This window comes from Podarcis cretensis (genome assembly GCF_951804945.1).
Source record: "Podarcis cretensis genome assembly, chromosome: 14".
Lineage (NCBI taxonomy): Eukaryota > Metazoa > Chordata > Lepidosauria > Squamata > Lacertidae > Podarcis > Podarcis cretensis.
In genome coordinates this window covers 21,888,492-21,914,035 of record NC_137183.1, presented here as the reverse complement: position 1 = coordinate 21,914,035, position 25,544 = coordinate 21,888,492, and the positions used below count along the sequence as shown (strand labels likewise).

General features: G+C 44.5%; 1 protein-coding gene across 5 annotated transcripts in view; it reads left to right on the top strand.

Moving 5' to 3' along the window:
• AKAP13 (A-kinase anchoring protein 13) overlaps positions 1 to 25,544 on the top strand; it is a 246,935-nt gene that overhangs the window by 39,056 nt on the left and 182,335 nt on the right. For all 5 annotated transcript variants that reach the window (XM_079954144.1, XM_079954146.1, XM_079954145.1 and 2 more), the window contains exon 2: positions 21,756 to 21,847. The gene's annotated coding sequence lies outside the window, so the exon portion shown is untranslated. The remainder of the gene's footprint in view (positions 1 to 21,755; positions 21,848 to 25,544) is intronic.

Here is a 25,544-nt window from a genome sequence, read left to right as displayed (position 1 = left end):
CAACGCAGACTATTTAGTTCCATATTGTTCGCACTGACCTGCAGCAGCTGTCCAGGGTATCAGGCAGGGGACATTTCAAGCCCTAGCTGGAGATGCTGGGGCTTGAACCTGGAAGACCTTCTCCATGCAAAGCTCTGCCACTGAGCTGTGGCCCTTCCTAGTCCAGCACCATCTTTTTCAGAGTGGCCAACCGGATGCCTTTGGGAAATCTTGCACCTCTGAGCCTCATCGTTCTGTTTCTGCTGCCATGGCCTACAGCTCTTTATGCGACTGTCCTCCATGGGTTTGCTACTCCCCCTTTGAAAGCAGTCTTGAGCCAACATCAGTTGCCATGTCTTGCGAATTCCACAAACTTGATTTTACCTAGTATACAGTGGTAGACCAGGAAGCTCTTTCCGACGCAGGTGCCTTCTTTGTTGGAGACCTTCTCTTAACTAAGCCAGGCCTTTGGCCAATTCACCCTTTGTCACAGAAAACTGGGTCAAAGGATCATATAGCTCGCTTTTCGGTTTCCTTGCTCTTGGCCGAGCCCTTCATTCAGGCGTGGATAAAGCAAGGAATTTGATCGGACCTGCTCATGTCAACCGGGCTTTGAACGATGTGAAATGGGATACAGGCCGGGTTACTGCTCTGTGCAGAGTCTTGGCTTTATTGATGCAAACAGACGCAAAAGGCCAGGATATGTGTGTGTGGCATGGATGGGTGGACTGTTTTCAGTTGTGACCTTTGGTTGTGTTTAGGAATTGGAATTTCAGGGGCACGTTGTTTTTGCATCAAGTACAGCTAGTGGTTCTTGGGTGCGGTGCCTGTGATGTAATGACATCCAGGTTTCTGGAGGGCTGGCTTGAGAAAGACCTTGGTGCGTACACTCAACCAGCGGTGCGTGGGGATGCTTCAGGATTTCAAATGGCTCTTTCTCCCCACCTCTGAGTGTGCAACGTTCAGAGTGAATGTAGGCCTGCACGCTTATGCTGTCTGCTCACTTGGCTCTACATAGGGAGCTGCTTTATGTTGTGTTGGTGCATTGGAGTGAATGCCAGCAGGAGTTCTCTAGGCATCTTTCCCAGTTGTATCTTCTGCAAACTGAACTTGAAACCTTCTGCATGCAAAAGGGTGCTTCCCACAGCAACACAGTTCTTTCCATATTTATTGCATGGGCAGAGGGGGAGTGAGGAATAATAATAATAATAATAATAATAATAATAATAATAAGCCCCACTCATCTGCCTGGGCTTCCTCAGCCACTTTCGGCAGCTTCCAACAAAATATTAAAATATAGTAATCCATCAGACATTAAAAGCTTCCCTAAACGGGGCTGCCTTCAGATGTCTTCTAAAAGTCTGGTAGTTGTTGTTCTCTTTGACATCTGGTGGGAGGGTGTTCCACAGGGCATGTGCCACTACTGAGAAGGCCCTCTGCCTGGTTCCCTGTAACCTCACTTCTCGCAATGAGGGAACTGCCAGAAGGCCCTCGGCGCTGGACCTCAGCGTCCGGGCTGAACGATGGGGTAGAGATGCTCCTTCAGGTATACTGGACCGAGGCTGTTTAGGACTTTAAAGGTCAACACCGGCACTTTGAATTGTGCTTGGAAACGTACTGGGAGCCAATGTAGGTCTTTCAAGACCGGTGTTATGTGGTCTCGGGGGCCGCTTCCAGTCACCAGTCTACCTGCCACATTCTGGATTAGTTGCAGTTCCTGGGTCACCTTCAAAGGTAGCCCCACGTAAAGCGCATTGCAGTAGTTCATGCGGGAGATAACTAGAGCATGCACCACTCTGCTGAGACAGTGTGTGGGCAGATAGGGTCTCAGCCTACGTACCAGATGGAGCTGGTAAACAGCTGCCCTGGACACAGAATTGACCCGCGCCTCCATGGACAGCTGTGAGTCCAAAATTACTCCCAGGCTGCACACCTGGTCCGTCAGGGGCACAGTTACCTCATTCAGGACCAGGGAGTCCCCCACACCTGCCCACCCCCTGTCCCCCGAAAACAGTACTTCTGTCTTGTCAGGATTCAACCTCAATCTGTTAGCCGCCATCTATCCTCCAACCGTCAGTGACATTGGTTTTTCAGAAGAAAAAAATGAATTTTCTTAACCGTATTATGGTAGTCTGCATCTGATAATTTTCAGTTAGCATCTGAATTTTTTTCCCGTGTTGTAGAGCAGGGGTAGCCAATTTGGTGTCCTCCTTGCACTACAAGTCTCAGCCACCACAGAAAAATGTGTAAAGGATGATGGAAGTTGTAGTCAAGGGGTCAGCAAACTTTTTCTGTAGGGAGTCGGTCCACTGTCCCTCAGACCTTGTGGGGGGCAGGCTATATTTTTTTTGGGGGGGGGGAATGAACGAATTCCTATGCCCCACAAATAACCCAGAGATGCATTTTAAATAAAAGGACACATTCTACTCATGTAAAAACACGCTGATTTCTGGACTGTCCGGGGGCCGGATTTAGAAGGCGATTGGGCCGGATCCGGGCCCCAGGCCTTAGTTTGCCAACCCATGTTGTAGTCCCACAGTATCCAGAGGGCACAACATTGGCCACTTTTACTGTAGAGTGATCTAATCTAGCATATTTGGTTTTTACTTGTATTTATTAGTCAAGTTTTTATTATGGTTTGTAGCCAACAGCCATTACAATACAAACATAAAAATGGATCATCAATCCATTTGATAAGCCCCTTGGATTTACTTGCCTTTAGCAAAGAGTTAAAAACCCAAACTGCCACACTTCTCTAAAGCTGTACATCCATTCATTGTTGCTAATTCATTTTGCCTCACAAAAACACACACCTATAAACAAATGTTTCCTCCCAAGTGTGGACCCAGCCCATCAAGTGCTCAGTAATCCCATGGGCAACTTTCCAAAGTAGAACCCGTGTATTCTGCCCTCTGGCCTTACAAGCAGGGCAGTTTTTGCAGAGGGCTCTGAAGCGGTGAAGGGAAAAGGGTGGCAGCTCATGTCAGTGGGGAGACATTTACATTTCTCATGTAGATTTAGAGGTGGAAGGTGCCGCCCAGTTGGGTGGCAGCCCTCTAGAGCCTGCTGAGACATGATCTTCCAAATCATTTTCCCAATTTTACCTTTCCTGAGAGCATCCGAGACGATAAGGCATCTGTTCTGAGCAATATATGTGCAAGACGGAGAGAGGTGACCGCCTTTTCCTTTCCCTCTTCCTCCTCCTTCCTCTCGCACCTGTTTTGTGGCTTTAACCCTTGTAGTTTTTTGTTCTGACCTGGCACTATTGCATAAGTGTGGGGCATTTGTTGTTTTGACTTTCACATTCCACAGGAGCAGGTGGAAATTCCAAACACACGTGTGTGTGTGTGTGTGTGTATGTGTGTATGTGTGCTTGAGCATATGTTCAGCACAGCTCGTTCTGGTTTTTGTTTTTGTTTTTAATAGACCCATGTGTAATTCTTCCTGGCCTAATAGCTTTGGGGGTGGAGGGGAAGATGTTCTGGCATTAGCTCTTGCCCAAAGGTTTTGACTAGCCCAGGCTTTCTCAAACTCAGCCCTCCAGATGTTTTTGGCCTACAACTCCCATGATCCCTAGCTAGCAGGACCAGTGGTCAGGGATGATGGGAATTGTAGTCTCAACACCTGGAGGCCCGAGGTTGAGGAAGCCTGGACTAGCCTGCCTTCGCTAAGCCGAAAATTGTGGCTCCTGCTTCTACCCCAGTTGAACATTGTGCAACCACAGCAAATTCCCCCAGCTCCCTTGCCAGCGGGAAAGGACAATGGGTGCATTCTGATTTGCCTCGGAGGTGGATGAGAAAATGTTGACAGGACCCACGTGGGGTGGGGAGGTGGCTGGTTTGGCCTTGCCAGCATGAGGTTCTTGGGGTGCCTTAGCTGTGCAGAAATGACAAACGTTTGTGGGGCTTGGGGAGTGGATGGTGACCACTGTGCCCTCCCCCATACCTGCAACTTCAAGGTTTGGAGGCAAGCTGGGGCCAGTCACACGTGTCAGAGGGTGGCAGCAGCATGCTGGCCATGGTGAGCGAAAATGTGAAGACCAAACTTTTTTCAAAGAGGGCCATATTTTAATGCCTCAACAAATGAAACGGATTTGTAAAAATGTTACATGGAGAAAATACGAGAGACATTACACATACTTCTGTAAAACAAGAAAATCTTTAATAAATAAAAAGAAAGACAAAAAAGAAAAGAAAAAAGAGGGCCATGTTTGATGAAGTGAACATGCGTGAGGGCCAACCAAAGTTGTTGAGCTGCCTTTTTTGGGGGGGGGCAAGAATTTTCTTTTTTTAGGGTTTTCCCCCAGGAAATAAACTGCCACAGGGGCAGGATTAAACCGATTGATGGGCCGGATTATGCCCCCGAGACAGACTTAATCTGATGCACTTCCTTCATGGAATTCTTTAGCTACACCTGATAGGACCTTCCACTACATCTTCTTGTTTTTTATCTGCTGACATGATAGTAGTTGCTGTATCATTGAGATAATGCAGTTTGCAGAGTTTCCCAGACTAAAACAAAAGTCACAGATAATTCACGTTATGTAGATTCCACCTGCTCTGCCTTAAAAATGGCATCGGCAGGGAATGATTTCTAGAGCGGCAGAGTGTGTGTGAGTGCTAAGCCCTTCTGCTGCCTGCTGCAATGCTTGCCTTGCTTTCTCCACATCTGGGGTCCCAAATACCGGTAATTGTTTTTATCGCAATTCAGGCTGAATTGCTTCCAATGCATATTCACTAATGGGCCATTCAATTTTTGTGTTGCGAAAGGCTAACTCCTTCCTTACAGCGATGCTTTTGGGTTTTAAGATCTGCAGAAGGGTCCTTTTGCTAGTTCTGTTGCTCTCTGTTGGGGTGTTTGCATGGAGAGCCGGGAAAAGGGCGTTTTGTGTGGCAGCCCCTAAGTCAAGAAATTCCCAACCCACAGAGGTGTCTCTTGACACCTTCACTATACAGCTTTCTGTGAATGCTGAAGATGCTCCAGTCGGACATTTTGACACATGAGAGAGAGAGAGAGAGAGAGAGAGATATTTTAGGACCATCCTACTGTTGTGATTATAATCTGTTCTGATTTGTTTTTAATACTGTATTTTAAAATTGTTTTAACCTACCCTGGGACCTTATATTGAAGGGTGCACTAAGAAATTGGATAAAAGATTATCCTCATGGTGCTAATTATTTGCTTTAGATTCTCCTGAAACATAGCTTGCGAGTTTTTCTTGATCACCTAATTTTATAATCAAAACCCAAATCATTATTATTGTTCTCAGAGAATTTTTTCACCTGTGTACATGCCATGATTGACAGCAGCCTGAAAATTCAATCATTGATCCACACTGTGCGTTATATGTAGTTGGTTCTCTCTCTCTCACTCTCTCTCTCTCTCTCTCCCCCCTCCCTCTCTCATATTCAATGAAGACCATTTGCTATTGCCATATAAATATCCATTTGCTTAGCACTGAAAGTTTCACAGCCAAACCTCTCAGCTAGGCCCTGCGTGTTGGATTACTGCCAGCGCCATTGTATGCCTCTCTTCTATACACAATTCACTGCTATAAGAACTTTTGTGTGTGTGTGTGCTTTTAACCAGAGATCTCAATGGCAGCCTGCCATTCCATTATTTAATAATTAAATTGTCAAATTATTATTTCAACTTCTTCCTTAAAAAGCTTTATTAAGTCTTAGGGGTGGGCATTCCATTCTTCTTCTAACTCAGGAGGTAGAAGCATTTTGCATTCCTCCGTGTTCTCATTTTGGCTGCCTTGCTCTGGTCAACCTATGCAGCTGTTGGGCAGAGATATGTTAAGTGTTACAGTCCGGGGTTTTTAGCTTGCTTGGTGTCCCTAATTATTATTGGATCCCCCAGAACTATGATGTGAACTGCACAGACCTACAATTCCCAATGCAGTTTAACAACCAACCCCTCTTCCCAGGGAACTCTGGGATTTGTAGCTCTGTGAGGGGAATCGGGGTCTCCTAACAATGCTCAGCACATTTAACAAACAAACAAAAGAATTCTTTTGTGGAAGCTATAACAGTTTAAAGTGGTAGATAAAGGGACCCCTGACCGTTGAGTCCAGTCGCGGACGACTTTGGGGTTGCGGCACTCATCTCGCTTTACCAGCTGAGGGAGCTGGCATTTGTCCGCAGACAGCTTCTGGGTCATGTGGCCAGCATGACTAAGCCACTTCTGGTGAACTAGCAGCGCACGGAAACACTGTTTACCTTCCCGTTGGAGTGGTACCTATTTATCTACTTGCACTTTGACGTGCTTTCGAACTGCTAGGTTGGCAGGAGCAGGGACCGAGCAACAGGAGCTCACCCCGTCGCGGGGATTCGAACCACCGACCTTCTGATCGGCAAGCCCTAGGCTCTGTGTTTTAGACCACAGCGCCACCCCCATTGTATCATAGGGTTTTAAATGTATGGTGTGGATGTGTACACCCGCAAATATGGATATGGGAATTTTCAAGGCGGTTTCTTGGGTTGAAAAAAAAGTCAGCTATTTCCTGTGTCATAATGCGCTAGATGTATGGTGCTGGTGTGGCCTTATTTCACTGTGTAATGATGTTTGTTATAAGATAAACTGAAGCTGATGAGGGTGACATTCTCTCCAGTTGGTGACCAGGCGAATTCAGAAATGGCTTCCTCCTGTGGACCACCCTGCACTCATTTGTTTGTGTGTTGGACTTACCAGTAATTGTTGGATCTGTTGGCATTACCTATAGCAGTGTTAACAAAAAGGGAGAATTTGTGGATGTACACACTGGACATCTAACACAGCCTGGCCTCAACCTGAAGGATAGTACCAACATTGCTTAGCTTCAGTGAACAAAGCCTTTCTGAGCATTCCCTCTTCAGAGCTCCAAAACTACCATCTTGGACATAGCGCCATTTTTTTACTCAGCAACTGGTGGAAGCGGAAGCAGATATGCTTTGCTGTGAGAATGAAGAATTTGTTTTGTTCGTCACTGGAATAAATATATGGTATTGGCAATGGACTACATTTTGCCAGGCTCCATAACAAACTTGTCTGAAGTGCTGTTTGACGCTTCCATCTAGTGTCTCATCCTGGCTTTCTTATTCATGGGAAGCAATGATAGCAAAGGCCAGCTGCTGAGGAGCCTGCCTGAAAGGTCTATTTCCATTCAGATTTCCTCCTCTCCTTTCTTTGACCTCATCCTTCCATCATCACCCTTCTGTCATCACCTTTTGCCTTTTTTAGCAGCAATTTCCCAGCACAGTTTAGCCAGGAATAAAGCTCACTCTTTCTGCAGCAGTTAATGACTTGCTATGAGGAAGTGGAGCACACTGGCCCATTAGCTGGCTCTCCTAGTTTTTGTTTTGGTTATAGGAATAATCAGCCGTGAGACCTGGGTGCAACCCGCCCCTTGGATTTTAGGTCACATCCCATGCCATGTGCATTAAAGCGCATGGCTTTCCCCAGAGAATCCATGGGAGCTGTGGTTTGTTAAGCATGCTGGTAATTGTAGCTCACAGGATTCTTTGGGAGAAGAATCTCCCAAATCTCTTGTGCTTTCGTGTGGATGTGACCTTTATAAAGGTAAAGGGACCCCTGACCATTAGGTCTAGTCGTGACCGACTCTGGGGTTGCGGTGCTCATCTCGCTTTATTGGCTGAGGGAGCTGGCGTACAGCTTCCGGGTCATGTGGCCAGCATGACTAAGCTGCTTCTGGCGAACCAGAGCAGCGCACGGAAACGCCGTTTACCTTCCCGCCGGAGTGGTACCTATTTATCTACTTGCACATTGACATGCTTTTGAACTGCTAGGTAGGCAGGAGCAGGGACCGAGCAACGGGAGCTCATCCCGTTGTGGGGATTCGAACCGCCAACCTTCTGATTGGCAAGTCCTAGGCTCTGTGCTTTAACCCACAGCGCCCGTGACCTTTATAAGATTAGACAAATTCATAGGTAGAGGATAAAGCTATGTTCTCCTTCCACTGTCGAAGGCAATATGCTATTGAATACCAATTGCTGAGAATCACAGGTGAAGAGAGTGATGTTGTTCTCAGGTTCTGCTTGTGGGCTTCTCAATAGACGTGGAATCATAGAATTGTAGAGTTGGAAGCAGTGTTGGAAATTCAGATATATAATCCAAATGGTACCTTAAACCTAGGTTATGGCTGCCACAACAAATGTCTAGGCGCCTTTTTTTTTCCTACAGTGAAGTTTGTTGCTGTTACAATGGTACCTCGGGTTACAGACACTTCAGGTTACAGACTCCTCTAACCCAGAAATAGTACCTTGGGTTAAGAACTTTGCTTCAGGATGAGAACCGAAATCGCGCTCCGGTGGTGCGGCGGCAGCGGGAGGCCCCATTAGCTAAAGTGGCACTTCAGGTTAAGAACAGTTTCAGGTTAAGAACGGACCTCTGGAATGAATTAAGTTCTTAACCCGAGGTACCACTGTATTATTATTCATTTCATTTCTATACTGCTTTATATATTTTAAAGAACAAATTTCAAAGCAGTTTGCAACACATTAAAACATCAAATAAAACAATCCGGAATAATTCAAGCTTCAATGAAAATATTTCAGATCATTCTCTAAGTGACATTCTGCTTTCCCCAGTCTGGCGAACATCTAACACTGATTGGAAGGGACCCCATGGATCATCTAGTCCAACAGGGGTGGCCACTGTGAGAACAGGATGCTGGACAAGATGGGCCTCTGGCCTGATCCAGACAGGCTCTTGTGTTGAATTTCTGACTCTTCTTGCCTGGTGATAGCATGCGAATCTGAGCATCAGCTGTTCTGCTCTCTCCAAAATACTCCATTGGATGTCTTCCCGAGTGGGAGAAGCAAAGTTGCTAGGAGGAGAGCTTGGTTGATTGTTTTGCTTCTTTGTGGTAAGAGAGGCTGATAGCCGATAGTCGTCTGTACTGTATAGTTAAAGAATACAGCTCTGCTCATTTGAATGTGAAACACCTAAGAGTGTCACTTGACTTCTAACATTGTTTCCCAGCATTTGGCAGGGAGGGATAGGGATTTGGCTTGGCGTGCATTTGAAGGCAAACCTACCAATTCTGCACTTCATATAACAGTGTGAGAACTGAAACGGGTAACCTTTGAAATTTTTGCACTTCTCTGAATTTTTTCAGTGCAGTTCTTAAAAAAAAAAAAGTTTATAGTGGGGAAAGTGTGCCTAAAAATGCACGTTTGTGAAAATAGCATGCAAATATGCATTGCAGTACAATTTCTTGCAAGCAGTTTTGCCCATGTTCCTGAACATGCCGATGACAGATTTTCATGAAGACTTAAAAAAGAATAAAAAGTCGCAATGTAATGTGAAAAGGGCAATGAACTGAACTTGAGGCTAGAAAAATGAGAACCTGAGAATTAAAAAATCTGTCCATTCTTTGTTATGAGACAGATCAGCTTTGGGCATTTTCTTATTAAAAGATTAGTCACATTCCCAGGTGGACAAGTTTACCAATGACTATTAGGATATCTAAATAGAACCTCTGCAAGTGCTTTTCAAAGATATTTGGTTGGCTGCTGATGGAAGCAGAATATGGACAAGGTAGAGCTTGTTAAAATAATAATAATAATATTGGAGCTCTTCATATATTTGGTATATGTTGTCTAAGTCCAAAGTAAAACATGACTGAAAAGTGTCATTTCTGTCAGCTCTGAAAGCACCCTAAAGTTCTGCCCCTCGTGTAAAACAGAGGCATAAGGACCTGCTGGATCAGGGCAATGCCCCATCTAATATAGCATCCTGTTGTAGCTGTAGTTGACCAGAGTCTTGTGGGAAACCCACAAGCAAAACCTGAGCACAAGAGCCCTCTCCCATCTTGCAGTTTCCAGTAACTGGCATTTAGAAGCATTACTGCCTCTGAAAATGGAGGCAGAACATAACCACCATGGCTAGTCGGCATTGATGATAGCCTTATCTTCAAGTTAAGGCAACTTAACTCCTCTCCCTCCCCTTTCCTTTTCTTTCTTGTGTGGTCCCCTCTACCCACTGTGGTGGGCTGGTAATTAGTACAGCAGCTGGATTCCATGCAGAACAGCTTCTTTGCAGATGTGATAAATGTTAGGTGTTTGCAAAAGCCCTCCCACACCCCCAATGCCGCTGCTGTCTTTTGGTCACCTAGGTGCCTCGATGACTCTCATGTTCTCCTCCCGTTTCCCCTTGCTATAAGGGTAGTTATTTATCTCTGACCCTCCCTCCCTCCCGCCTTGGCACCAGACCACAAGATGCCTTTGTAGGAGACAACATGATATAGCGTGGGAATAGGCCCTCATCAGCACCACCGCTTGGCTCTTGATAAAGATGAACCCCACCCCCCACTAACTAACTTATTTAGGCTGTAGTTTTGACAGCTCCCACGCTCTTGTCTAGCGTTCCAAGTTTTTTTTTTTGCCACGTTGACTCTCTAGTGGTAAGGATCAATGTGCACAGTGGCTTGGAGCATAAATATTTTTTGCAAATAATAAAAGATTGTGATTCTGTGGGTACGCTTTCACACTCCATCTCACTGCCAGAGTGCTTTCCTTATGCCCTAAAACAATTGAAACACACAGAGAAAAGTTGCCTCCGTGTTGTGGTGTTGTCAAGCAGTTGTTTTACTCATTACTGCATCTTGCAAATCAGACCTTGTTCCTCTTAAACTACGCATTAACATACCTTTTTGCAAGCAGGCTCTGGGCATTTATTTAAAGAGGGGACGGAAAGTGTGTGCTTTCAATGCATACACAGCCTGATAGGCACAATTATTATTAACTGGGATGGTGAAACAGAAGGCTTGTGCAGGAGGCGTTCTCTATTTCATGGCTTAGCTAAAATTCACTAAGTTACAGTCGTGGTGGTTTAAGTGCCTTTTGCAGCAATGAATGCAATTCCTAACATTTTAAGAACCAAACCAATATTGGGCTGCTTGGAATCCTTTCCATACCTCCCTGTGAAACTATCTTGGGTGGTTATTGTTTGAAAAACTGAAGGGGTTGGACTCCTGGAATATCCAGTGTCATCCTAGTTAGCAGTTACTGTGCCCAGAATTATTGGTGTTGGCCACCCCCACCCCCAAATTTTTTGCTCTAGAGTTTCCACAGAAATCTGAAAATGAAAAACAATCAAACCCAGATTAAATTAGGGGAACATACAAGCTGCATTTCGATGAAGATGAGTTTGACATGAGGATGACATTTGGATGCTGCAGAAAACTTGTATGAACGAGCAGCACCCAGTTTACCATAAGCTGCCATGTGGAAGCACCCAAGAGTCCAGGTTCAGTCCCTGGCATCTCCGGCCATAAAGCATATATAAGGACTTAGATGACCCTCGAGGTGCCTTCCACTGTGGTGTAGTGGTTAAGAGTGGTAGACTCATAATCTGGTGAACCGGGTTCGCGTCTCCGCTCCTCCACATGCAGCTGCTGGGTGACCTTGGGCTAGTCACACTTCTCTGAAGTCTCTTAGCCCCACTTACCTCACAGAGTGTTTGTTGTGGGGGGGAGGAAGGGAAAGGAGAATGTTAGCCGCATTGAGACTCCTTCGGGTAGTGATAAAGCGGGATATCAAATCCAAACCCTTCTTCTTCCAACTCTGCAATTCTACAATTCTATGATCCTGCGAGGTCACTTGGCCACAACATCATATGGTTACCGTGTGTGTGTGGGTACTCACTAACAAATTGAGCTATTATAATATGCATACACTCAACACACACAATTGGTTCAGCTGAATTTACAAGGGGTTGTATGTTTGAGTAGGTGCAGTTTGTGTTATTACTGGAACACTCTTAAGTTGGCTGACGTTCTTCTCCGCTGCCTCTGCCCTCTGTAAGCACAACACGTCGGTTGTAATAAAAGCAAGAGTCCCTGCTTAGATTTTAAAAAATAAAAAAAAAATAAAAAAGATGAATTTGCATTTCTTCTCTAGCTTTCATGTGGGCCCACTCGGTCATAAAGCTCACTGGACGTAGAATGGATACTTGTGACACAGCTTTTGGAGTTTGCATTTTTGCCGGTCAAGTGCTTCTGCTAACGGGCTCAATAGCTGCAAATGTTGAATGGAAAATTATATTCCAACTATTTTCAATATACTGTTGTAACCTGCACAGGAACATTAGGGTGAACGGTGAGGATAAATAAATAAATAAATAAATGTATTTTTATTTCTTTTTAAAATAAAAGTAGTATTAGGCTGTTGTTGACTCCAGTTTTTTTTTAAATAATTTTTAATTCTTGTTGGTTGTCAGACCTGATTTCTGCTGTCTTTTCTTATTTTATTGAATTCATGAACTGCACTTCCAAAATAAATACAGCAAGGCTGTGGCTGACTCCACCCCCCCCCTTAAAATTCTTCCTTTTAGCCAGAGCATGGTGGTGTCCAGGCAAAACTCCTGCCTGAAAATTCTCTGGTGACTGGAGTCAAGGGCAGGCAGGCTTTGTGAACTCCTGAGTCCCACCAGTTCCTATCTAGAGTGGTCAATGGTGGGATATGATGGTTATTATAGTCTTAACACAGCAGCATCAGGAGGGCGTCCAACTGTCCCAAGGCATCAATCCTCCAGATATCTGGTACCTTGTGATGCTTATTGCCCAGGAGGGCTTTTCAGAATTTATTTTATTTCATAGTTCACTTTTGTATGCTGCTTTACCACATAAACATGTCCAGAGCAGCTCACATCACTGCAAAAAAAACAAACACCAATCAATATATCGCTGCAATAGTGGTCTAAATTCTGGTTCATTTCAAAATATAGTATGACAACAAAAAAATCGTTTTGATCATATTTGTTAAAACATTTTAAAGTACTCATAAAATAAACTCTCAAACTTTGAAACATATAAATTGATATCATTTAGGAAAAATATATAAGCTGGAATAGGATATGACGAACATTTACGGTGCAGTCGGATATTAACGATAGAACCAGCAATTGGTACATGGAGTACAGTGGTACCTCGGGTTAAGAACTTAATTCGTTCCAGAGGTCTGTTCTTAACCTGAAACTGTTCTTAACCTGAAGCACCACTTTAGCTAATGGGACCTCCCGCTGCCACTGCGCCACCGCCACACAATTTCTGTTCTCGACCTGAAGCAAAGTTCTTAACCCGAGGTACTATTTCTCGGTTAGCGGAGTCTGTAACCTGAGGTACCATTGTACTAGCAAATAAAGTGAATAACATTTTTTTCGTAGAAGTTAAAAATTAAAGTGCGCATAGTCCCTAGCTGTACTCTTACGCTGAGAATACTGAAGGGCAAAGTTTTGTTTGTCATAACTGGGAGATTTCCACAATGGTCTTGTGAATATACGCTTGCAACACAAAAGAATCTCCTCTAGGAATATAAGAACCTGTCCTTGTACCAGTGACCCATCTAGCCCAGTCCTGCCAACACAGGTTGGCAGCAGCTCTCCAGGGTGTTCCAGGCTGTGGACATTCCCAGATATACCTGGAGAGGCTGGGCACTGAACTTGGGACTCTACACTTGCAAAGCATATACTTGACCATGGAGCTGCAGCTGTTCCTTAGTATTATTTGGTGTACAGCGCTCTACACCCAAATCCTAGTTCTCATAAACAAACCACAACATAGATTTAGCAAAAAGTACTCGATGTACTCCTTCCCCAAGAGCAATAGAAATCCAGCATGGGCCCACAATGTATTTTTATGCCTATTTATATTTTTGTGTGTTATTGACTTTTTTAAAAAAACACACACACAAAGTGGACTTTGTTGTGTAATTTATTGAGGCTTTGGCTTGGTCTGCGCGTCACAGTACGCTGCTTTAGGGCTACATATACGAGCTGCCCCCGAGTGAAGCAGCTGACTCTCGAACTCCCCCCTTTCTTCTGCAGTTGCTGGAAGGACTTTTGCAGCATATCGTTCCACTTTGCACAAATCTTGGTTTGCAAATTGCAAAGTAGGGGGTTGTGGTTTAAAACAAACCCTTATCAATTTCAAGGCAAGCCAGTTTCAAGCTATGAGTTCCGAAGCTGGCTTATTCAACCAGTTTGTTCTTAAGCCAGACGTGCTCTGGCTTGTGAGTAATAAACTGGGATTTGTGGAAAACAGAACAAATCTCTGAAGAAGACATCCCCTCTTGCTCTTGTGGAAGCATGCAAGTCCGCACTTGGACTCCTTCCAGCTGCATGCATGTAGCACTAAACGATGGTTTAGCACGGGTGAACCTGTCCACTATGGAGAAAAGTAGGATTAAAAAAGAAAAAAGAAGTGATCTGAATTAAACCTAAATTTTCCCCGGGGTGGTAGTGTGGTGTGGTTGAGCTCGTCCCTTTTTAGGTTTTTTGTTTCAGCCGGAATGTGGATGTTGTGGTGTGATGCTATTCCTGTCAGCTTGCTATTTTACATTCCGGCCTTTCAATTGGTTGTAAACCACAAGCGATCCGTTTCGTAAAAAATTTGCTTGGAAAATGGCAAAACGATAAAAATGAAACCTTCCTCATTTTTATTTTTTATTTTGTTTCTTTTCTTTTTAAACCTCCAGTTGCACTAGGATGAATAGTGCCTCTTTTTTATGACTTGGGACTAGGAGTGGAGATTTATAAGCCACTGAACAAATACTCATGTCCCCTCCTAATTAGTTGCTTGTGCCGTTGCCATAGAAACCTTGTTGGAAACAACCGGTAGATAGGCTTGTACAGCAAGGGAGTGACGAGATGGGAATGTTGAGTCATGAAGCCGTCGAGGTGTTGGTTGTTATTATTAAAAAGCACATAAATATAACTGCCGAATGGGCACGATATTAGAGAGCTCTTTCTTCATCCCCGTTGATGTATAATGCCTTTCTCCATTTAGGTAGGCCTATAGACATGCCTTTGGCTAGGGCTTGACCCAAACATTGCAACCCTCCAAATTTCACAGTCCCTTCCCCAGTCTTGTAGCAACGCAAAGTTGTAGAAATGTCAGGTTTTGAGGGGAGACGCTTGAGCCACATGCTGTTATGCCTATATTTATTCTGCCTGTGTTGCAGAAATGGGGAGGGAAGGGGCTGAGGGAAGAGCGTTTGGCTTAAGGGAGAGAAAGTGACCATGTGTTCATTTGGGGTGGAGACCACCTGTTCTCTGTGGACAAACCCTCTTGTAGTTTTGGGTATTCAGAAGGACAAAGGGTGCCTTTAAACGGAATGGCAGTAGGGGTGAGGAATGCCATAGAGGTGAAGCGAGGGCATTGCTTGGTGGCTTAACTTGCAATTTCCTTGTTAGTTTAAAGTCTAACCCTGCGTATTGTTTTTTTTGTATTTTCATTTCCTCTGTTTGAGTCAGGAGTGTGGGGTGGGGAGGTCAGAGGTGGGTCAGTTTGAAGACATACCCCCCCCCCAAAAGAGAAATGAGCACATGGTGTCTTGGAAGCAAACAAGCCATAGGTTCCTTATGTTCTTCCCCATTAACCACTCCCACAGCAGCACAGAAGATGATGAGAAATAGTTGGCATGCGTCAATCAAAAGGAACCCAACTTATTTTAAAATGCTTTAAAATGAACTCATTTTAAAGTATATTTAAAGCAACCCCCCCAAAATAAGAACCATGGGAATTGTAGTTTACATCTCAGAGCTACAATTCCCAGCACCCTTAACAAACTACAGTTCCTATATTATTATTATTATTATTATTATTATTAGGGGGAAATTTGCTTTAGATGTATTATATGTATGCAGCCTTAATAAGTTGAGATTGCAATATGACATCTGTGTGTGTGTGTGTGTGTTTTTCATGGAAGAACATACAACTCTTGTCTTTCTTTGCTTTGAGATTGCTTGCAATGAAAAGAGGGCTTGAAATAAGCTGGGATTTAGCTACCAGTGCAGTGATTTTTTTTCTTTCCAAAAGATTGCAGATGGAAGACAGGCGTTAACAATACAGCTTTAATCAGCAGAATTCAAGCCAGCAGTTTGTACAGCATCAGTCTCTTGCTTTTCCTCTGCTTCAACAGCTCCATATGACTAGGGCATGTCCACAAATTACTGCCCTTTAAGAAAGCGTTGACATGGTGCCCCAAATTAAGGGAACGTCTCTAAAATACAAACTACTGTCATCACAATAAGCGCTCAGGGTCCTTTCAAGGCTCAGAGCATAATAAAAGTGAGTAGCGCCAGTCCTGTACAGTAGATTACAATGGCCAGATCTGTTTAAATCTTATTTAGGAGTTTTGTATTCTGTTCTTTGCCAATGGGCCTCAGAGTGGTTTATATCAACAAAGATATATTTAAGAAGTACAACAGAATACAAATAAAATATAATTCCAGCCTTCAGAACAGAATACAAATAAAATAAAACTCCAGCCTTCAGAAAAAAGGCAGATTTAAGTTCACAAATTGCATAAAATCCGGCTGCTGAGAGTCTTGGCCTGATCAGCAGATCCGTATGTGATTACATTTGTTTCTTTGGACTGGGGGAGCGGGAATTATGTTAATTTTAAAATGTTTGTTTTCTAAATCTACCCCCTTTTTTAAACCATTGAAACCCTACTTCTGCTCCCCTCTGTCTTTGCTTGCTCCCTTGTCTGTTCACAATTCCTTCTAATTGTACAGGGCATTTACATGAAAACAGGATCCTTGTTGCTTAGGATTTAATCTGCTCCTGCTGCTTACTCTCCATCCCAACTTCCCAAGAGACTGGTTACTTAGGTAGCAGGCCAGCAAAAAGGCCTGTGTTGGGTTGGTGGGGCAGGAAGCAGCAGGTCCTTTTAAAATTAAACTGAGTCTTTGCTGCTGGGTTGTAAGTGTGTGTGCGTTGGGTCCTCTGTGTCCAATCTACCTGCTCCTGGAATAACAGGGAGGAAGAACCTTGGTCTCCTTATCTGGCAGTTGCGTAAGTAAATCCCTCCCCACCTCCAAAAAGTAAACAATTGGAGAGGAATGCTCATAAATCTGCTTCTTAACTGTTCTTTTTAAAAACTCTGGGAGCATCACATTCCAATCCAGTGTCCGTAGGCTAGTCGTCTCCCCCCCCCCCTTTTTTTTTTGGAGACAAGAAGTCTTCAAGCATTGGGTTTCAAACACCAAAGGTTACAGATTCTGAAAAGGGGGAGGCATAGAGAGATCGCAGGACCACGTTGTTGTGCGGTGGATACTGGAATCTTAATTGGCTACATTCATGCCATACCTTTTAAAGCACTATGATGCAACTCTCTTTAAGCATGGCTTCCACCCAAAGAATTATGGGAATTGTTAAGGGAGTGGTCAGGAGGCTCTCAATTCCCCTTGAAGAGCTGCAGCTCTGAGGGAACCCCATTGAGGGGGGGGGTTGTTGTTGTTGTTTAGTCGTTTAGTCATGTCCGACTCTTCGTGACCCCATGGACTAGAGCACGCCAGGCACTCCTGTTTTTGAGGGGGGGGGGTTTAGGGGTCCCATAATAATCCTCAACGCTCTTGACAAAACACATCTCCCAGAAGTCTGTGAGGGAAGCTCTTCAGATGTATTGTGTGAACGTGGCCTTTTAATCGTGTGTTGCAAAAGGATTCCTTACTGATTGTAGCCCTGAGGCTAAGGTGCCATTGCTTTGGCGTTGGGAGTACAGCAGTAGTGCAAGGAGAAAGGGTATGTATATTGTATGCTGTGTTGATGTTTTCCCACAGCAGCTGTCAGGAACCTACAACATCCTCCCTGGCCATTGGCTATACTTCCTGGGGGCTGATGGGAGTTGTCGTTGAGCAGAAATCGGGAGGGGCAAAGGTTCCCTACTCTTCCCCTAGAGAAAGCAATAGTGTGACAGGTGGAACATTGGTGGACATTTATAATTACAAGGCCCTATGAGGGACCGGAGGGGGACGCAGGTGGCGCTGTGGGTTAAAGCCTCAGCGCCTAGGGCTTGCCGATCGAAAGGTCGGCGGTTCGAATCCCTGCGGCGGGGTGCGCTCCCGCTGCTCGGTCCCAGCGCCTGCCAACCTAGCAGTTCGAAAGCACCTCCGGGTGCAAGTAGATAAATAGGGACCGCTTACCAGCGGGAAGGTAAACGGCGTTTCCGTGTGCGGCTCTGGCTCGCCAGAGCAGCGATGTCACGCTGGCCACGTGACCCGGAAGTGTCTCCGGACAGCGCTGGCCCCTGGCCTCTTAAGTGAGATGGGCACACAACCCCAGAGTCTGTCAAGACTGGCCCGTACGGGCAGGGGTACCTTTACCTTTTTATGAGGGACCGGACCACCTAAAACAAAGCAAAAGGTTGCTTTTTAGGTGTTTGGTTGAAGTTGAGATGGAGGGTAAGCTTCAACCTAACACCATGTGTCTTCCAAAGCTAAGAAGTTGCCGGATGCTAAGTCAGATTATTTTTCTGTCTAGGCCAGGCTTCCTCAGCCTCGGCCCTCCAGAAGTTTTGAGACTACAATTCCCATCATCCCTGACCACTGGTCCTGCTAGCTAGGGATCATGGGAGTTGTAGGCCAAAAACATCTGGAGGGCTGAGGTTGAGGAAGCCTGGTCTAGGCCAAACTGTGGCCCTCTGGATATTGTTGCTGTACTACAAATCCCATCAACCCCAAGCAGCATTATGGAGATTATGGGAGCTGCAGGCTAATAGAATCACTCAATTTAGCCACCCTGCTGTAGGCTGATACTGTCTCCTCTGGCAGAAGCTTTTGGTAGAGGTATTTCCCTTCACCTTTTTGTTTGAACTGGAGATGCCACCGGCTGAATTTTGGACCTTCTCCGTGCCAGATGTGTGCTCTGTCCCAAAGCTGGGTTCCCTCCCTCTGTTCCCTCCCTGCCCAACCCCACTTCCTAGTAACTTGAAAGTGTGGCAAAGGTTGGGAGTTGGTGCTTAGATAGGTCCAGCACACCAGTAGAATTTTTTCCTCCTCTTTAAGGGATGATAACCTTCTCTGTGTGGCCCCCCGAAGTTGTATCTCCTGGCACCACTTTAGATAATTTCTCATGAAAAGAGTGACTGATAAATCGTCATCACCATCACCATTATTGCTCAGGGCACATTGGGGTTTTCCAGAGGAGCAGCTCTGGAAGTGGCATTGATTGGACACAGAAATTCAGCTTATAAGTTTGTAAAACTTACACTGAGGTGTACTGTGTGGGCAATGACTGCTAAAATCCTAGGAGTCAAAGATGCAGCTGAATAATATTTCCTATGGGTCTGCTGTTTGCATAGGTATCCTAGCCCTCCTCTTTGTGCACCCATTATTCAGACTATTAAAGACTGAATAAATTATTTTAAACTCTTAAGAATTTCTGATTTGCATAGTTTTATACAGGGTTCAAAATTCAGATAATTCAGACATAATTTGATCTGCTTGGCCACAGTTATTTTAATCATCGTTAGAATTTGCCTCCTATTGAGAGACGTTGCAACAGCTGCTACTTCTGGCTTAGTCAAATTGCTAATTGCTTATAAGCTTTACCTAATAAATCCCCTTTGTGACATGGTAATTTATAAGAGATCACTCATGGTAATAGTGTTTCTTTCTTACTGCATACTTAACAAATAGGATGGCGGCAGTGTTCGAAATTCGCCAGGCGCCAAGCACATTTTGCATCTGTCTATTAGCCACTTGTGACCAAGTACAGATGCCCGGAAGGGATGCGGGTGGTGCTGTGGATTAAACCACAGAGCCTAGGACTTGCCAATCAGATGGTCGGCGGTTCGAATCCCCGCGACGGGGTGAGCTCCCGTTGCTCGGTCCCTGCTCCTGCCCACCTAGCAGTTTGAAAGCACGTCAAAGTGCAAGTAGATAAATAGGTACCGCTCCGGTGGAAAGGTAAACGGCGTTTCCATGCGCTGCTCTGGTTTGCCAGAAGTGGCTTAGTCATGCTGGCCACATGACCCGGAAAAACTGTCTGTGGACAAACATCGGCTCCCTCGGCCAATAAAGTGAGATGAGCACCGCAACCCCAGAGTCGGCCATGACCAGACCTAATGGTCAGGGGTCCCTTTACCTTTACCTTTAAAGATGCCCAGGCACTAGGATGGCTCCTGACATCTTTACTGTCTGTAGGTGCATGCCTGGGGATTCTTGGATCATGACTGTTTTCACACACTAGCAACACATCCTGTAGAATTCTATCAGTTATACCTTATCTGCACAATCAGAATGCATTTCAGGAAGCAAAAAGTCGTATTGAAAAATACGACTCTCGAGCCATCTGGCTCCAAGATGGCAACTCGGCATTCTGTTGTGGTGACTGGTTTAAGGAGCTATTTGACGCCTAGCTTATATCTCTTGAGTTTCTAACACTGGGTGGGGGAAAGAGAAGTTATTGTGGCTGGGAGATATGAAACCGAACCATAGTATCAGGATTTGTCTCTGGGGCAGAGTAGTTCCTTCTGCCTTCTTTTCATTCTTGTGAAATCACTCCATCCCACCTCCTCTGATTCACCTCTACCTTGATTTGATATTACGTAGGACTAATTGCTAACCTTGCTTCAGAGAAGGCTTCCTCAAACTTGGCCCTCAAGATATTTTGAGACTACAATTCCCATCATCCCTGACCACCGGTCCTGCTAGCTAGGGATCATGGGAGTTGTAGGCCAAAAACATCTGGAGGACTGAGTTTGAGGAAGCCTGCTTTAGAGCATCCCTAAAACCAAAGTTCATTTTGATTCTGCTCTGAATTCTGAAACCATGAGTCTAGATTCACATTTGCATGGCATTGTTGACATCCATTTGTCTCGAGAGACAGTGAAGTGTGTCTCCGGAGGTGAAGTTAAATCACTGTGTTAGCAATCACTGAAGTAACCTCCCCCAAGTGCAAGGCTGGGCAGTGTGTATGGAGGTCCTGGACTGCGCAGACAAGACCCCTCTTTTGCCTTGCTAATGTGGTCCAATGGAAAGCAAGAGCAGTACATTTAGCACCAGTTATGCCAATCTAAGTCACTTGTAGCTGTTGCTGCCCCTTGACCAAGTTCTCATTGTTAGTGGTAAATCCCTGCCTGGAGCTGTGCTCACCTGGTTGAAGAGGGCCCTTCCATGTGAAAAAGTTCCTTGCACATAGAAACCTAGTGTGTCAGGAATTCTGTCATGATAGTTTTCTATTTGGAGGCAATTTTTTGTGTGCAGAGGAGCAGTTCGTGTGAGTCCTTCCTGCAAAATGTGCAATCAGAAGTAGGAAGCTCAGTCAAGGCTGGGGTGTTTGTATGCATTTACCAATTTGGTGAGAATTTCCCCAAGTAACATTTAGATCTGTCTCACAGCGCTTTCCTTTCAGATTTTGATTAGGTCTTAATTTACAGTTAAAGGTGATTAAAATATCTGGGGCAGATTTTATTGCATGAGAATTACTGTTAGGTAAAGTTGAATGGTGGGTTTGTACCCTTTTCACTTTCAGAAAGTTCTTGCGATTGTCCCTTTAAAAATAAATAATTGATATATATATTTATGTCACCAAAAAGCAGCAGCCACAAATGCAAGTGTTGCCAAACTTCAAGGTTTGCAGAAGTACAAAACACCTTAGAACAGCAACAACGACTTCCAGTTTATATTTATAAATAAATTAAATCTTTTAAAAAATATTTCTACCTCAACCCTAATAATAATAATAATAATAATAATAATAATAATCCCCCAGGGAATATGAATTAAACAACCCAACTTTTGTTCTCTCTCTCTCTCTCTCTGTGTGTGTGTGTGTGTGTGTGTGTGTGTTTAATCTTAATTTTCATTCTGTTTTGTTTTTCTTTCTTCTTATGTGTAAATAAAGTGAACGTTTTGTTTAAATACAAAGATGTTGAATTAATAAAGGATCAATATATATGCCAAACAGTTAAATAGACTAGTCATTGTATTGTTGGTAAGTTCCATGTTTTCTACTTATGCACAATGTTTTCTCTTTTCTCTAGGGCTCTGCCATAATTTATGGTGATCTACTGTGCCTGATTCTTGGGGTTTGGCAGAAGTTGCTGGAGCTTGCATGCTGCTTCATGCAGTTACAGTAAGTTAAAACACACACACACATAATAATCTATACCTTTTTATGGAGATTTCCAATTGACCTGACACCACAGAATGCTAGACTAGATAGCCCGTTGCCTGATCCAGCAGGTCTCTTACATTCTCAGGTGCTCATGCTGTAATGCATGTAATGAGCTGGGATCCAAAGTTGTGTCCAAGGGGCTTACACAGGGAGGCAAGACCTGTTCAAAGTAGACCCATTGAGTCAGATTCAACCAAGTTGCTGTGCTAGCGCAACAAGTCCCACTAGTGCAACTGTACATTTCTCCCCCTGCCTCTCCCCAAATGCTTGGAAGTATCAGGAAAATCCTCCAGAACAGAATTGGGGGTGGGGAGGGAGAACAAAAAAAAAAAAAAAAAAAAGAGGCTGCTGGATCAGGCCAATGGCCCATCTAGTCCAGGATCCTGTTCTCATAATGGCCACCCAGATGCCTGGGGAATAAATCTTAAAGCAGGACCCAAGCAGGACTTTGTGGTTTCTAGCAACTGGTGTTCAGAAGCATTACTGCTTCTGTCTGCCTGTGAAAGAAGGGAGATTGTTTTGTCTGGTGAGCAGAAATGCTTATGCTGATGGAATGATCTCCTTAGTAAGCTTTTTAAAATTTATTGTGACACCGACTTCCACCTAAAGAAATAAAGCAATGTGGCTTAATTTAGGTCCATTCATTTCAATGTGTCTGCTGTAACTTGGATACAGCCCATTGACTTTGACATGCTCAGTGTTGATTTTTGGCTCTTGAGCAGCAGAACAGCTGGATCACACATTGCTTTGGGAAGCCCCTCCACCCCGCTGTGTGTCTGAAAAATCTTTTGTTGTGTGACATTGGGGGGACTATTATCAATGCCAAGCCTAAAGCACACCCCCACCCCTGGTGTATGGAAATTGCAGGACTCCATCAGGCCCAGTCTCCAGTCTCTAGGAAGCCCACTTCCACAAGGAGAGGGGATGCCCAACAGCTTAGATGGCTTTAAAAGACAAATTCGGTGACTACTAGCCAGGATTGCTTTGCATGGCCCCCAGTGTCAGAGGGAGTGTGCCACTGAATAGCAGTTGCTTGCATTCTGCTTGCAGATTTCCCGTAGGTATCTGGTTGGCCACTGCGAGAATACGATGCAGGACTGAATGGACCATTGGTCAGATCCAGCAGGGCTGCTCTTAAGTACAGTGGTGCCCCGCAAGACGAACGCCTCGCAAGACGGAAAACCCGCTAGACGAAAGGGTTTTCCGTTTTGGAGGCGCTTCGCAAAACGAATTTCCCTATGGGCTTGCTTCGCAAGACGAAAATGTCTTGCGAGTTCCTGTGGTCCCCCCCTTTCCCCCCCTTTTCCTAAGCCCTAAACCGTGTATCAGCTGATCCGCTGATAAGCCGCTTATCAGCTGATCCGCTAAAAGCTGCTAAACCGCTAATAGCGCTAATCCGCTAAGCTGTCAATGGGCTTGCTTCGCAAGACGAAAAAACCGCTATACGAAGAGCCTCACGGAACGGATTAATTTCGTCTTGCTTCAATGTACTCGGTGTACTCCTTGTGAATATGCACTCTGAAATACTTGTTACTACTTTAAACAAAAAAACAACAACAACAAAACCTTGCAGTTTTCCAAAAAGCATTTAAACGGAACAGAAGTATGTTCTTGCGTTGGATGTTAGCTCTTGAAATATTTTGCCCCTGGCTGTACCTTATTTCACCGACCGCCAACCACATTGCTGTGCCAGAAGTGGAATCGGTTAGTTGGTTTTCCAGCCTGTCTGACCTCTGCTTATTCCAGCTAAAACCACTTCCTCCCCCTATTTCTTGAGTGTTGAGTGGGAGGGAATGTTTATAGAGGGAGAACAGTGAGATAAATGCACACATACTCCCATAATCTCATACATGCACCTCATTCTCCAAGAGCCCATACTCATGTCTCCAAACAGCACCACTCTCACGCACAAAATCGAGGGACAGTGGTACCTTGGTTTAAGAACAGCTTAGTTTATGAACAACTTGGATTAAGAACGCTGCAAACCTGGAAGTACGTGTTTTGGTTTGTGAACTTTGCCTTTGAAGCAGAACATATTCTGCTTCATGTTGAGTGTGTTCCATTTTAAAATTGAGTCTCCCGCTGCTATGGGAAAGCACACCTTGGTTTAAGAACGGATTTCCAGAACTGATTAAGTTCGTAAACCAAGGTACCACTGTACTGAAGTGCAGAACACGTTAGAACAGAAAATCAGAAATGTTGGTGCTCAAGATGGAGAATCCAAAGGGTGCCTTTTCTCTCTATGGGTATAGTTCTCAGAGTGGTTAAGTAGTCAGTCCCTCTTCGCAGGGTTCTCTGGGAACTGTAGCTCTGTGAGGGGAATAGAGTGTCTCTTAACAACTCTCAGCACCCACAACAAACTGCAGTTCCTCAAAATACCATGATATTGTTCTCAGAGTATAGTGCAAACGATCTCTGGTACAGCATTACTGGGGCTTCGCAGTTGGAACATATCACAACAAACACTTGGTGCGGCTGTATTCTGGACAAGTCGGAAGTTGTTTAGTTGTCTTAAGGAACTATTGAGTTGCTGCTTTATTTTCCAATTTGAAAGCAGATAGAACAACGCTATGTTTGGAAAGGGCCACTGCATAAAAATAGTCACAGAATAGAGTTATCTAGCTTTGGCTTTCAGTTCCGCATACCTTTCTGAAAAGTAGATTGAGTCATCGCGGGCAGGCAATTGTGTATTCTCCGTTCAGCTATGTGCATCCATACTTGTGGTAAAACAGTGAGCATTGTGTTACAGATTCTGGACAAGGGAAAGAGGCTTATGACGAGGGTGAGCTCAGTCAGTATTATTAGAGCCAGCTGATAATCCTTTTACACACCCGTTACCGCATCAACAATATTTCTGCTTTATCCGAAACGAGAGTGCAGAAAGGGCGAGAATGGTGAGTGGCAGACAATTGCTTCCTGGCAGGGTTCTAAAATAGTGGTTTTGGGAGTGGGGTCTTTTGCAGAGTGGACAGAAGTGGAATGGAGGAGAAGAGCAAGACGCCTGGATTCAAAGAGGAGGAAAGCTGTTGCTGTCCTCCCTTCCCTCAGAGGATGGCCGATAAGATGTCTATTGGCATTATTTACTTCTTTGTCCCTGTTTTGTCTGCTTGCAGCACTTCCTTGGATGAGGGAGCTGGAGGCTGCATTTCTAGGAATTTTGAGTGAGGCGTGTTGAAAACTTTGCAACATTTCTTCCTGGAACCACTTTGAGCTATTTGCAGAAAGATTATTTTTAGGCGCAGGGGAAGCTGCCTTTGAACTGACCGTTGGTCCATCTTGCTCAGTAGGTTCACAGCAGTTGGCAGCAGATCTCCAGGATTGGGAGATGCCAGGGACCTTCTGAATGCAAAGTGAATCCTCTACCCCCTGAGCTTTAGCTCTTCTCTTTAAAGTTCTCATTCTCTCTCCCAACCCTCCAGGTTTTTTTGTTGTTTTTTTAAAAAAACTGATTTGCTTAGGAATTCCTATCTGCTTCTGTACCAGTCTTGCAATTCTGGAGTTGCTGTTCCTGTTAGTTGTGATTAGGCAGCAACCAGTCACTGTGGCTATTAATGACTTGAGTGGACAAATGCTATCATGCAGTATAAAGCAGTTTCCTATATTCACATGTTCCTAAGAAGTATCTAATGGCAGGTTGAAGAGGATGGAGGTTTAA